Below are 13,859 nucleotides of genomic sequence, written 5' to 3'. Positions count from 1 at the left end.
GCACAAGAGCCCTGATACAGAACAGTCACAGAGGACTTCTCAATCTGCTGTCCAGATGGACATTAGGGAGTGGAGGGGCCCCTGGTGAACTTGAGGGGCAGACGTCTTTGGAAGGAGAGAGTTACCCCTCAGTTCCAGCCAATTGGTGTCATGAACATTTTAGCAGATCTCATTTTTAATAAAGAGAAGCTGGAAATCAGAAATTTCAGGGGGGAACTTCCTATGTTTTAAAAAGACAGCTCATTGGTCTGTAAGACAGATTCAGCCTATAGACCACCCTTGTGAGACCCCAGGTTAGAGGCTTATGAAATAACGTTTCTTGCCATGTCTCTTGATGTCAGAACACCACCGGCAAGAAGTCTGGGTACTTTTTTTGTAAGACTCTGATGAGCCCAAGAGGAAGAAATTATTTCTGAGTTTCTCTGGAAGAATCTATATATTGATTAAAGTAGTATTACTACCTTGACACCATTTTACTGCTACTTTTACTGCCTCAGCTGGCAGCTCGCCAACCTCTTCAAGGCCAGGAGGCTGGGAGTCATTTGCTATCTCCTTCTCCTGGCCCTCACAGCCAGGTCCTAGAGAATGGACCACTACAGTATCTTGTAGATCTGTCACTCCCACTGACACTTCAGGTTATGCCATCCTGTTGCTGAAGCCCTGCTGATGTTTCCTAACAGATCCCCATGCATCCACCTGACCAGGTCCTCCTGCACACTCCACTCTGCAAAGTTACCATCCAAAGTATACATTGTATGAGCTCGTGTCACTGCCTCACTTGGAACTACTCGAAGGTTCTTTATCAGTATTAGCAAGTCAAAATATGAGCTCCTTGGCATTACATACATGTCCAGGGAGTGCTGAATATTTACATGTGTCTGAGTGTTGGAGGCAATGGAAGCTGGGAATATCAGGTAGGGGCCATATTATAAAGAACCTGGAATGTCATGCTGAGGAGTTGGGCTGCATTATATAAGCAATGCAGAGCTATGGATGGTTTGAAGAGAGAAGAACCTTGTCTGGTCTAAATTTTATAAATCTCAACACTGTTTGCTTCCTTAATAGCGCTTATCACAGTTTGTAATTATTTCATTGACTTATTTTTTTCCATATCTCCCATTAAACTTCCAACTATGAGAGGAAAGGAACCATGTGTGTTTTGTTCACATTTATTTCTCTACTACCCTGTAAGCGCCTGGAATATAGAAGGAATTCAATAAAAAGTTGTTGAATAAATGAGTAAATGAATGATGAATGCAGGAATGAATGAGTAGAAGGAGCACAAAATTAACCATGGGTTCCATTCAACCCATACCGTACCATTCCTATTTATATAAAGACCTTTCAGAAATATGTCAAGATAAGCTGTGTATTACAGTGAAGTTTTGTAATGCAGGATAGAGCAGCAGTGACTGGACATTAATGATGTGCATTTTTATTGAATATCCGCACAATGTAGAGCAGCAACTAGTAAGTGATTAAAGGAATAAGACTTTCAAAAGTGCATACATGCCATAATTAATTGAAAAATCTGCTCACTGTTACTAGGAGCATAAATGTCAAGAGTTGGTATTCAACTTGTTCTGTAAGCATGAAATATCAAGAGACTTAGCAACAGACTTTATTCAGGTATGCCTTCTTTTAATTCAAATCGATCAAGTTCTTTAACAATTTGGATATATGCTGAAATGTTATCAGGGGTCTTCTTTGGGCAGTGAGATTTTCTCAGTTTTGCAAATTTTCAGTTATAAGCACGCAATACTTAAAAAAATCAGAAAAACAGGATAAACAACAAGGTCCTACTGTATGGCACAGGGAACTATATTCAATATCCTGTGATAAACCACAATGGAAAAGAATATAAAAAAGAAGGTATATATATGTATAACTGAGTCACTTTGCTGTACAGCAGAAATCAACACAACATTGAAAATCAACTACACGTCAATTTAAAAAATTCAGAAAAATAAAACCTTAAGAAATGCTTCCTAAGAAGGGAATCAATTTACAGTGTGTTGTCTGAAGCCCTATAATTGATATTTTTCAAATCCTTTCTATACTCATTTTGATCCTTACAATCATGAATTTTTAGAGTAAGTGGAAATCTTGTAAGATCATCTCATATAGCTCTCTCATGTTTCATGGGTAAAATTTTGACTACCCACTCCCTCCCTCCCCCACTGCATGTAATTCTAATAAAACTGTCAATCATGGGGATGGGTAGGGTTGGAGGGGAGTGTGGAGATGCTGAGAAACAAGATCCAAACTAAACAACCAGAGAGTAATTTAAATCATTTCTCTAGAAACAATAATTAATCTGGCAGTGTTCACATGACTTAAATGGCCATTCAGATGACTTCTGCTGGGGAGAGGATTATTCTCTCTGTTTTGGCCCTCGAGTTAAGGAAAGATGTGGATCTAGAATGGCCATTCATATCTTGAATGACAGATGTGCTTGGCCCAACTCCTTGGACTTCCCAGAAAAGTATTAAGCCAATAAATGACTCTTTTTGCTGAAGGTTGGAATTTATTTTCTGTCACATACATCAGAGAGAAATCTTAATAAATAATCACCCATTACTAATGCCATTTGTCCACTTCATTTATTTTATTTTTTAAAGAAAGGCAGACTGCCACATGCAGCACCACATTTGGATGTGTCTGCAATCTTGGAAGTTTGACTACCCTACGTTTTCCTGCAAATGGACCTGGAGAGCTTGATTGGAGGTTCTAGCAGGGGAGTGCAGCTACTCATGTAGCCTTGACTAAAGGCTGGTTCTCCTCTATAAGTGAAGGTTGTCCTCTTCAACTAAGTGTACAGCTTTGGGAGGGATGCCTGTGGAGCACTGAGGGAGGAAGGGGACACCTGCCTAGCCAGACAGATCAGCCAAATCAACCCTCATGATCAACGGGGTGACAGATGTCACAGTCAGATTGCCCTCACATTCTGTCCTCTTTATTAAGGCCTCTAAGACGAGGACTCCAAAATATCCCTGAGTCTCCTATCTCTATGATTTTTTTCCTAATAGTGATAGAAAAAAACACTTGCTTATATTCTGCTACAATTTTCTGCTACAATTTTAAGTTAAAGACTTTTGATTCTACCTGAGATAGAGTAAAAGGAACTGGATTTACCCTCCTACTGAAATAACAACAAAGACAAAATATATGAAAAAAAGATTTTTAAGTCACTGGATATTAGGCAACGAAGGACAGTGATCCCAGAGATAGCTAACTAATGAGGTGAGCCCTAGAATTGCCTCAGATTATAGCCCTGAGAGAGTTTACAGTCTGCAGCCTATGAAGGGGGAAGCCAAAAAGAGGATCATGGACTCCCTGAATTGAGAGTCTGGGGAGGTAAAGGGGGCTTGAGCTTGCAAGACAGAGTACCAAAAAGGAGAGAATTGCCCAGAGGGTGATCTGTAGAGGTTCCCTGGATATTCAGCACAGTACTGATCAGCACATGCACTTAAGGAACCTATCCAGTGCTGGGGGCAAACCATCTTGAAGGATTAGAGAACAGCACCCAGTGCTCACACAGGACTGTGAAGAGTGACTGTTTCTACGAGCCAGAGAGAAAAACACATAATTCATACACATTGGGTAGAGTACCCAGGAAAATCGTGTAGTAGAGAATAAATGGTCCTAGACTGAGCACAGCTCTGAACCACCTAAAAAAACTATAAAAGCAAGACATATAAGATCTGTTTCAAAGTAACTTAATTGTATCACAGAACAAAGTTCAAGGATATTTATAGGAATATAAAAATAATCAGCACCAAACAGGATAAAATTCACAATGTTTGGCATAATCAAAGATTTTCAGATATGCAAAGAAACAAGAAATCATGAGAAGATTAATCTATCAATAGAAACTGACCCCAAACTAACATAGATAGTAGAACAAGCAGAGAAGGACATTAAATCATTTATTAAAATGTATTTCACCCAATATGCTCAAAAGTTCTGGAGAGACATGGAAATATTTTTTAAAGACCCACATAGAAATTCAGGGCATGAAAACTATAATGTCTAAGATGTAAAGTACACTGAATGGTATTCGCAGTAGATTAGACATTTCAGGGGGGAAGATTAGTGAACTTAAAGGCACAGCAATAGAAACCACCTGAAATGAAACACAGAGAGTAAAAAGAATCCCTCCCTCCCCCCAAAAAAATCGGTAAGCTGCAGGACAATTACAGGCAGCCTAAAATGTAAGTAGCTGGAGTCTCCAAAAGAGACAACAGAGAAAGGGGTACGAACAGAAAATTTATTTGAAGAACTAATGGCTTAAAATTCTCCAAATTTGATGACTACTATAAACCCATGGATCAAAGAAAGCTCAATGAAGCCCAAGGTCAAGAAACATGAAGAAAACTATACCAAGACCCATCCCAATCAAATTGCTAAGAAGCAAGTGAGAAAGGGCAAATTTTAAAAGCATCCAGAGAATACTGACATATTACATATGGAGGAAGAAAAATAAGAATTACAGCAGATTTCTTCTTGGAGGTGCTGAAAGCAGGAAGACGGTGGAGCAACATCTTTAAAGTACTGAAAGAAAAAACTGTCTACCTAGAATTCTTCACTCTGTAAAACTATATTTCAAAACAAAGGCAAAATAAAGACCATTTCGGTCATACAAAAGCTGAAAGAATACATCACTAGCAGACCTGCACCACAGGAAATGTGAAGGAAGTCCTTCCTGTAGAAGGAAAATGATACCAGGTGGAAATCATGAGCTACACAAAGGCATGAAGAGCAAACATGGAACTGAGCAAACATGTAAGATTTTTTTCTTATTAAACTTCAAGTCATTCTACCTTTAATTAGCCCTCCATGACCTCCAACTCTTCATTAAAGCCTTTCATATAAGTGAATATCAGTCAAATTGCCTTTTATCCATCTCTCCTTCTAACTTCACATCCTCATTTCTATTGATTTTTATTCTCATGGGACTCACTTTCTTTACCTTCAGGACTTGTGCTGCTCTTCTTTACACTCCTCTAGCTTCTCTCCACCTTCTTGAACTGTGTAGCTAAATGTCCAGAACAAGTTTCATTTAGTACCAATAAAGTCATAAGTGGCTTGACTGCCACCTCCTCCACTAATGGGCTTTTAATTGCTTATGAGAACTTGCAGGTTATCCTTGTCCTGGAAAGTCACTGTGCATATTGGCATATTAAAGGTTCTGAGAAGGTCATTACTAAAGTATTCTAAGTCATTTATTCCAGCATTTCCCCAACTTATTGACACATAGGACCCTAGGAACACAATTTGAAAATTACTGTTCCCATTCAACATCCTCATTTTATAGGTGAGAAAAAGTTCAGAGAAGTAATTTGCCCAATAACACACAAAATGTTAGTGTCAAAGTGGAAACTAACACTTAAGTCTTCTAGAATAAGTCCAGTGTTCTTTCCTCAGCATTCACTCAGAAACCTTGGAATTCTTGAAACTTTCCTTAGGAATTTCCTATCCTATGACCAAGCAGGATCCTATGGGGCCTTCCTGGGGCAGACCCCTCCCCCATATCCTCTGCTTTAGTTCCTCTCTGAAGTACCTAGATAACAGTATCTGATGTACATTTCCTGAGTTGTTTTACAGATGCTAAAACCTCTGCCAAATGGAAGAAGTAAACCACTTGAAAATCATGGAGCACAGAGACCCCAGGCCTACTGGTACCTGAGGACTGAGAACTTAACCCCTGTGACACCACCCTGTTACCTCACCACCAACCAATTAGACAACTGTGCACAAGCTGATCACATACCCTGCAACTCCCCTCCCTCACTTTGCCTTTAAAAATACCTCCCTGAAACCCCTCGAGGAGTTCGGGTCTTTTGAGCATGAGTTGTCCTGGACTTCTCATCTGGCACCTTATGATAAATGCTGCACTTTCTTTCACCACAACCCAGTGTCAGTAGATTGGCTGTATTATGCCAGCAAGTGGACCCAGGTTTGGTTCGGTAACACTTCCAAAACCAATTTCACAGCTTATAACTTTGCCTTTCACTCAAAAGGATTTTTCCCAGCATAAAACTCTACAACTCTAGGAGTCAGTGGATGCCTGGGCATTTGGACAGGAATCAAATCTTCAGATCATAAGCCTCTGCAGGGAGTGCAAGGTCGTTGTGAAAATACCATGTGAAAAGACAATGCTGTGCGTTCTCCGAGGTGGCAATTCTACTTGGAATTGGCAGCCATTTCTCTGTCATCACTTAGTCATTTTCCTGTTCAGCTCAGAAGGCATTCCTAGCTCTGCAGGGAGTGACAGATGCTGTGCTGAGCAGAGCTCCTGGCCCATCCCGTCTCAACCAGCCAGGCCCACTTTAAGCAAAGGCTGAGTGAAAGGGGCAGATGTGGGAGCCAGACTATTTTGACAGGAGATTGATTTCCTCCTCCCTTCCCCCCCACAAAGCTTTTTTTCCCTCTCCTTACGTTTGGATGAATTATTCCTACTCTCAGTGAACAGCAAAGAGGAACAGCAAAAAATTATTCTGGAGGGGTTGGGGAGATATCTGGGAGGAAAAGCACAAAAAGAAAACCTCAGAGGTTTTCAGTATTAAGAATGGTTAGTGATCAGTTCCACCCTGACTTGCTCATCTGTGCTCGGCACTATGATTAAGGGAAGGGAAATGGAAGGAGAATTTTTTTAAAATAAATTTATTTATTTTATTTTATTTATTTATTTTTGGCTGCGTCGGGTCTTCGTTGCTGCTCATGGGCTTTCTCTAGTTGCAGCGAGCGGGGGCTACTCTTGGTTGCACTGTGCGGGCTTCTCATTGTGGTGGCTTCTCTTGTTTCAGAGCATGGGCTCTAGGGCATGTAGGCTTCAGTAGTTGTGGTGCACGGGCTTAGTTGCTCTGCGGCATGTGGGATTTTCCCGGACCAGGGATTGAACCCGTGTCCCCTGCACTGGCAGGCGGACTCTTAGCCACTGTGCCACCAAGGAAGTCCCAGAGGGAGAATGTTTTTAAGGTGTCTGCTATTTAAGCTTGATAGGGAATTCTTTTCAAAGAGATTCCTGATCCTCTGGTTGGGAAAAATAACCTAACAGAAATGTCTGGTTATGAATGAGAAGCCCCCTGGGAATAGATAACCTAGATAAGAAGGTTAGAGAAAAGAATTGAAATCAGGATCTCAAAGAGATATTAGCACTGCCATGTTCACTGCATTCATAATAACCAACTTGTGGAAACAACCTAAATGTCTATCAACAAATGAATGGATTTAGAAAATGTGGTATATACATTCCATGGAATATTATTCGGTCTTTTTAAAAAGGAGGAAATCCTGCTATATGTGACAACATGGATGGACCTTGAAGACATTATGCTAAGTGAAATAAATCAGTCACAGGCCCAATACTGCATGATTCCACTTATATCAGGTATCTAAAATAGTCAAACTCTTAGAAGCAAAGAATAGAATGGTGGTTGCCACGGGCTTGTGGGAGGGGGAGATAGGGAATTACTAACCAACAGGTATAAAGTTTCACTTAAGCAAGATGAAAAAGTTCTAGAGATCTGCTGTACAACATTGTGCCTCCTGTTAACAATACTCTACTGTACTCTTAAAATTTGTTAGGAAGGCAGATCTCATGTTAAGTGTTCTTACCGCAATTTTTTTAAAAAAGGGTTAGGCAATGAGGAGATAAATTGCTCTGCGTAATGAAGGAGAACTTAGGACTTGACCAGAGGGGGCTCACTAGTGGCTGGAAGTGGGGGGCTGTTGACCAGAGGAGGAAGCAGAGTGAAACAGAGCAAGGACAGCGTCCAGCAGCCCGGCAGAGGGCAGGGCCAAGGGAGGAAGCCTAGCCAGCGAAACATTTCCCGAGGTCTTAATGGGAGCACAATGGCAGCACCACCACCCAGGCCCTCCTTTCACCCCAGACCTCAGGGGAAGTGTGTGATGTGGAGGCTCTGGTGTCTGGCCAGCCATGTCCAGGGGGCTTAAAGGAAAAGAGCTGCCTGCTGAGTTCAGGGTGAGGGGGAGAGAACAGCAATAGGAAAGAAGATGAAAGAAGATGCTGGTGTGATTGAAAGGCCAGCGAGGTGAAACAACAGCAGGTGGAACGAGATCCCTATTATCATTTTTATTCTTATGTGAAATGGAAGATTGAGCACAGAGAGATGGCAGTAACTTGGTCACAAAAATTAGATCTCATTTAAATGTCACACCCAGGCTATGAAGAATCATTATTCCTATTTTACAGACCTGAAAACACAAATTTACAAAGGTTAATGTGTTCCCTAAGATCCCTTAGCCTTTTCCAGAGAATGGCAAAGCCAGGCTGCATGCCCTGCTCTGACCCTCAGCAGCACATGTGCTCCTAACCAGTGTGCTTGGGATAAAACTTGTACGTCCCTGAACTTAATTCTGGCTCTCCTTGATAGCAGGGAGCGTGACTTATTTATTCTATGATGATTTCCCAGTGCCTGGCATACAGCAGGTACTCAATATATGTATGTTAAACTGCAACAAAAAATGAAACTAAATCCTACAATTTCTGCCATGTAGAATATTCTCCAGATACTCAGAAGTTAATTAGTTTGCCTGAGATCACATAGCTAAAATGTGACCCAGATCTGCCTCAAGTAAACATTTACTGAGGACCTTCAGCCAACCTCCCAGTGGCCCTTTGGGGGCACCACAAAGCCCCCCAGCCTGCCACACCTCTGCTCCCAGCCAAGCTAAAAGGTCCCAGTGCTGGGGTGAGTTGGCTTTGCACAGCACCTCCTTGGGTAGGGAATGTCTCGCCAATTCTTTACCACCCAGGGTAAGATTCCAGAAGTCAGGGGGAAACGGCAAGCAATGGGAGGCTGGGTGAAGGGAGAAATCAATAAAGGAGGCTATCATTCATTAAAAAAAAAAAAGCTTTGCACACAGACTATGAATGATAAGGCCTCCTGATTTCAGGAAATTGACTCTTGGCAGAAATCTTTGCTCAGCATGATTCTTCTGTTACCATAGGGATCTTCTGGTGATAACAAAAGGTCTTTGTGTCTGGAGTAAACAGGGAACCACAACAACCATTTGCACAAATGCAAAGCGAATGTTTAGTCACCTGGAACTAGAAATAAATTCTGTATGAGTATCAAAAACACGAAGCAAGGGGCACCAAGACACACTTAACTAGAAACCCCGATGTGCCCTTGTGGGTGCCCGTGCACACACGAGTCTCTTTCACTCTCCAGCGTGGTGCCTTCCTGCCTGGGTGTGGGGGTCCGACGAAGCCACGTCTTTTCAGCCTCCTCATCCACTGCCATCATGGGTAGGAGGTAAAGGAGGGAACTGGCATTTATGACACTCTGACTACAAAACTTTTACATACGATACCTCATGTAATCTACATAACAGCCATGTGAGACTGGCATTATTTCTTATCCCCATTTTACCCAGGGGGAAACTGGGCTTTCCAGATGTAACTGACTCGGTACTTGTAGAGCTGAGTGTCAGAGTCTGGATTCCAGCCCCATTAACTGCGTTCCCAAGGCCAAGGCCATGTTCTTCCTACCACACGAAGATGAATGGGGTGCCTTGGGCTAGGCCCCGGGGAGCAACTTTCTAATTCCAGCTTTACTACTGAGTACTAGCCAGAACATGGGCAGGTCACTTTCCCTCTCACAGCCTCAGCTTCTCCATTTATAAAAAGATGTTGACTTCAACCTTGCCAGCAAACACTTTCTTCTAACAGCCTGTGGTTTTGGAACCCAGCAGAACCCTGCGCCCCCAGCCCCCTCAAGTACAATACAAAGACCGCTCCATGTCTCCTGTCTCGTTTGTAAATAAGCTGAAATCTCCCACACCTCCCTGAGTCAAAAAAAGTAGGCTTAAGCAGTTAAGGATTAGGACAGTAGAGTCACAGACCCACTGTCTGATGCAGTTGTTTCACAGATACTGTAACCACCCTCAGCAGGAAACCCCTTTTGCTTTGTCACTTTTTTTTTATATGATTTTTTTTTAACATCCTTATTGGAGTATAACTGCTTTACAATGTTGTGTTAGTTTCTGCTTTATAACAAAGTGAATCAGCTATACGTATGCATATACCCCCGTATCCCCTCCCTCTTGCGTCTCCTTCCTGCCCTCCTTATCCCACCCCTCTAGGTGGTCACAAAGCACCAAGCTGATCTCCCTGTGCTATGTGGCTGCTTCCCACTAGCTATCTATTTTACATCTGGTAGTGTATATGTGTCCACGCCACTCTCTCACTTCGTCCCAGCTTACCCTTCCCCCTCCCCACGTCCTCAAACCCATTCTCTACGTCTTTTTATTTTTTTTTTAGATTCCATATATATGTGTCAGTATACGGTATTTGTTTTTCTCTTTCTGACTTACTTCACTCTGTATGACAGACTCTAGGTCCATCCACCTCACTACAAATAACTCAATTTCGTTTCTTTATGTGGCTGAGTAATATTCCATTGTATATATGTGCCACATCTTCTTTATCCATTCATCTGTCGATGGACACTTAGGTGGCTTCCATGTCCTGGCTATTGTAAATACTGTTGCAATGAACATTGTGGTACATGACTCTTCTTGAATTATGTATCAGGGTATATGCCCAGTAGTGGGATTGCTGGGTCGTATGGTAGTCCTATTTTTAGTTTTTTAAGGAACCTCCATGCTGTCCTCCATAGTGGCTGAATCAATTTACATTCCCACCAACAGTGCAAGAGGGTTCCCTTTTCTCCACACCCTCTCCAGCATTTATTGTTTGTAGATTTTTTGATAATGGCCATTCTGACTGGTGTGAGGTGATACCTCATTGTAATTTTGATTTGCATTTCTCTAATGATTAGTGATGTTGAGCATCCTTTCATGTGTTTGTTGGCAATCTAAATATCTTCTTTGGAGAAATGTCTATTTAGATCTTCTGCCCACTTTTGGATTGGGGTGTTTGTATTTTTGATATTGAGCTGCATGAGCTGCTTGTATATTTTGGAGATTAATCCTTTGTCATTAGCTTCGTATGCAAATATTTTCTCCCATTCTGAGGGTTGTCTGTTTCATCTTGTTTCCTTTGCTGTGCAAAAGCTTTTAAGTTTCATTAGGTTCCACATGTTTATTTTTCGTTTTATTTCCATTTCTCTAGGAGGTGGGTCAAAAAGGATCTTGCTGTAATTTATGTCAAAGAGTGTTCTTCCTATGTTTACCTCTAAGAGTTTGATAGTGTCTGGCCTTACATTTAAGTCTTTAATCCATTTTGAGTTTATTTTTGTGTATGGTGTTAAGAAGTGTTCTAATTTCATTCTTTTCCATGTAGCTGTCCAATTTTCCCAGCACCACTTATTGAAGAGGCTGTCTTTTCTCCATTGTATATTCTTGCCTCCTTTAAAGATAAGGTGACCATATGTGTGTGGGTTTATCTCTGGGCTTTCTATCCTGTTCAATTGATCTATGTTTCTGTTTTTGTGCCAGTCCCATACTGTCTTGATTACTGTAGACTTTGCAGTATAGTCTGAAGTCAGGAAGCCTGATTACTCCAGCTCCGTTTTTCTTTCTCAAAATTGCTTTGGCTATTCAGGGTCTTTTGTGTTTCCATACAAATTGTAAAATTTTTTGTTCTACTTCTGTGAAAAATGCCATTGGTAGTTTGATAGGGATTGCATTGAATCTGTAGATTGCTTTGGGTATAGTCATTTTCACAATATTGATTCTTCCAATCCAAGAACATGGTATATCTCTCTGTCTGTATCATCTTTAATGTCTTTCATCAGTGTCTTACAGTTTTCTGCATACAGGTCTTTTGTCTCCTTAGGTAGGTTTATTTCTAGGTATTTTATTCTTTTTGTTGCAATGGTAAATGGGGGTGTTTCCTTCATTTCTTTCAGATTTTTCATCATTAGTGTATAGGAATGCAAGGGATTTCTGTGCATTAATTTTGTATCCTGCTACTTTGCCAAATTCATTGATTAGCTCTAGTAGTTTTCTGGTGGCATCTTTAGGATTCTCTATGTATAGTATCATATCATCTGCAAAGAGTGCCAGCTTTACTTCTTCTTTTCCAATTTGGATTCCTTTTATTTCTTTTTCTTCTCTGATTGCCGTGGCTAGGACTTCCAGAACTATGTTGAATAATAGTGGTGAGAGTGGGCATCCTTGTCTTGTTCCTGATTTTAGAGGAAATGGTTTCAGTTTTTCAACATTGAGAATGATGTTGGCTGTGGGTTTGTCATATATGGCCTTTATTATGTTGAGGTAAGTTCCCTCTATGCCTACTTTCTGGAGAGTTTTTATCATATATCAGTGTTGAATTCTGTCAAAAGCTTTTTCTGCATCTATTAACATTATCATATGGTTTTTATCCTTCAATTTGTTAATGTGGTGTATCACATTGTTTGATTTGTGTATATTGAAGAATCCTTGCATTCCTGGGATAAACCCCACTGGATCATGGTGTATGATCCTTTTAATGTGCTGTTGGATTCTGTTTGCTAGTATTTTGTTGAGGATTTTTGCATCTATGTTCATCAGTGATATTGGTCTATAGTTTTATTTTTTTGTGACATCTTTTTCTGGTTTTGGTATCAGGGTGATGGTGGCCTCGTAGAACGAGTTGGGGAGTGTTCCTCCTTCTGCTATATTTTGGAAGTTTGAGAAGGATCGGTGTTAGCTCTCCTCTAAATGTTTGATAGAATTCACCTGTGACTCCATCTGTCCTGCGCTTTTGTCTGTTGGAAGATTTCTAATCACAGTTTCAGTGCTTGTGATTGGTCTGTTTATATGTTCTATTTCTTCCTGGTTCAGTCTCAGAAGGTTGTGCTTTTCTAAGAATTTTTCCATTTGGCATATAGTTGCTTGTATTAATCCCTCACGATTCTTTGTATTTCTGCAGGGTCAGTTGTTACTTCTCCTTTTTCATTTCTAATTCTGTTGATTTGAGTCTTCTCCCTTTTTTTCTTGATGAGTCTGGCTAGTGGTTTATCAATTTTGTTTATCTTTTCAAAGAACCAGCTTTTAGTTTTATTGATCTTTGCTATTGTTTCCTTCATTTCTTCTTCATTTATTTCTGATCTGATCTTTATCATTTCTTTCCTTCTGCTAACTTTGGGGGTTTTTTGTTCTTTTTTCTCTAATTGCTTTAGGTGTAAGGTTAGGTCGTTTGTTTGAGATGTTTCTTGTTTCTTGATGTAGGATTGTATTGCTATAAACTTCCCTCTTAGAACTGCTTTTGCTGCATCCCATAGGTTTTGGGTCATCGTGTTTTCATTGTCATTTGTTTCTAGGCATTTTTTGATTTCCTCTGATTTCTTCAGTGCTCTCTTGGTTATCTAGTAGTGTATTGTTTAGCCTCCATGTGTTTGTATTTTTTACAGTTTTTTCCTGTAATTGATATCTAATCTCATAGCGTTCTGGTCGGAAAAGATACTTGATACGAGTTCTATTTTCTTAAATTTACCAACGCTTGATTTGTGACCCAAGATCTGATCTACCCTGGAGAATGTTCCATGAGCACTTGAGAAGAAACTGTATTCTGTTGTTTTTGGATGGAATGTCCTATAGATATCAATTAAGTCCACCTTGTTTAATGTATCATTTAAAGCTTGTGTTTCCTTATTTATTTTCATTTTGGATGATCTGTCTATTGGTGAATGTGGGGTGTTAAAGTCCCCTACTATGATTGTGTTACTGTCTGCCTTGTCACTTTAGCAAAGCTATATTGTAACTAAACTTGGTTTCAGGCACTCCTGTGCTCTGCTCATCTCCGGCCCTAGCACACTTTTCAAATTTTCTGATCACATAATACGTTGCCTAGCCTGTTGGTTCTTTCCATAGATCAAAAAAGTAGGAATGAAGAATAAGTAATTAACAGATGACCAGATCTCTTCCCTAGCTTCACCTTCAGT

The sequence above is a fragment of the Balaenoptera acutorostrata genome, chromosome 7, assembly GCF_949987535.1.
Source record: "Balaenoptera acutorostrata chromosome 7, mBalAcu1.1, whole genome shotgun sequence".
Lineage (NCBI taxonomy): Eukaryota > Metazoa > Chordata > Mammalia > Artiodactyla > Balaenopteridae > Balaenoptera > Balaenoptera acutorostrata.
Note: the sequence above shows the minus strand (reverse complement) of the source record.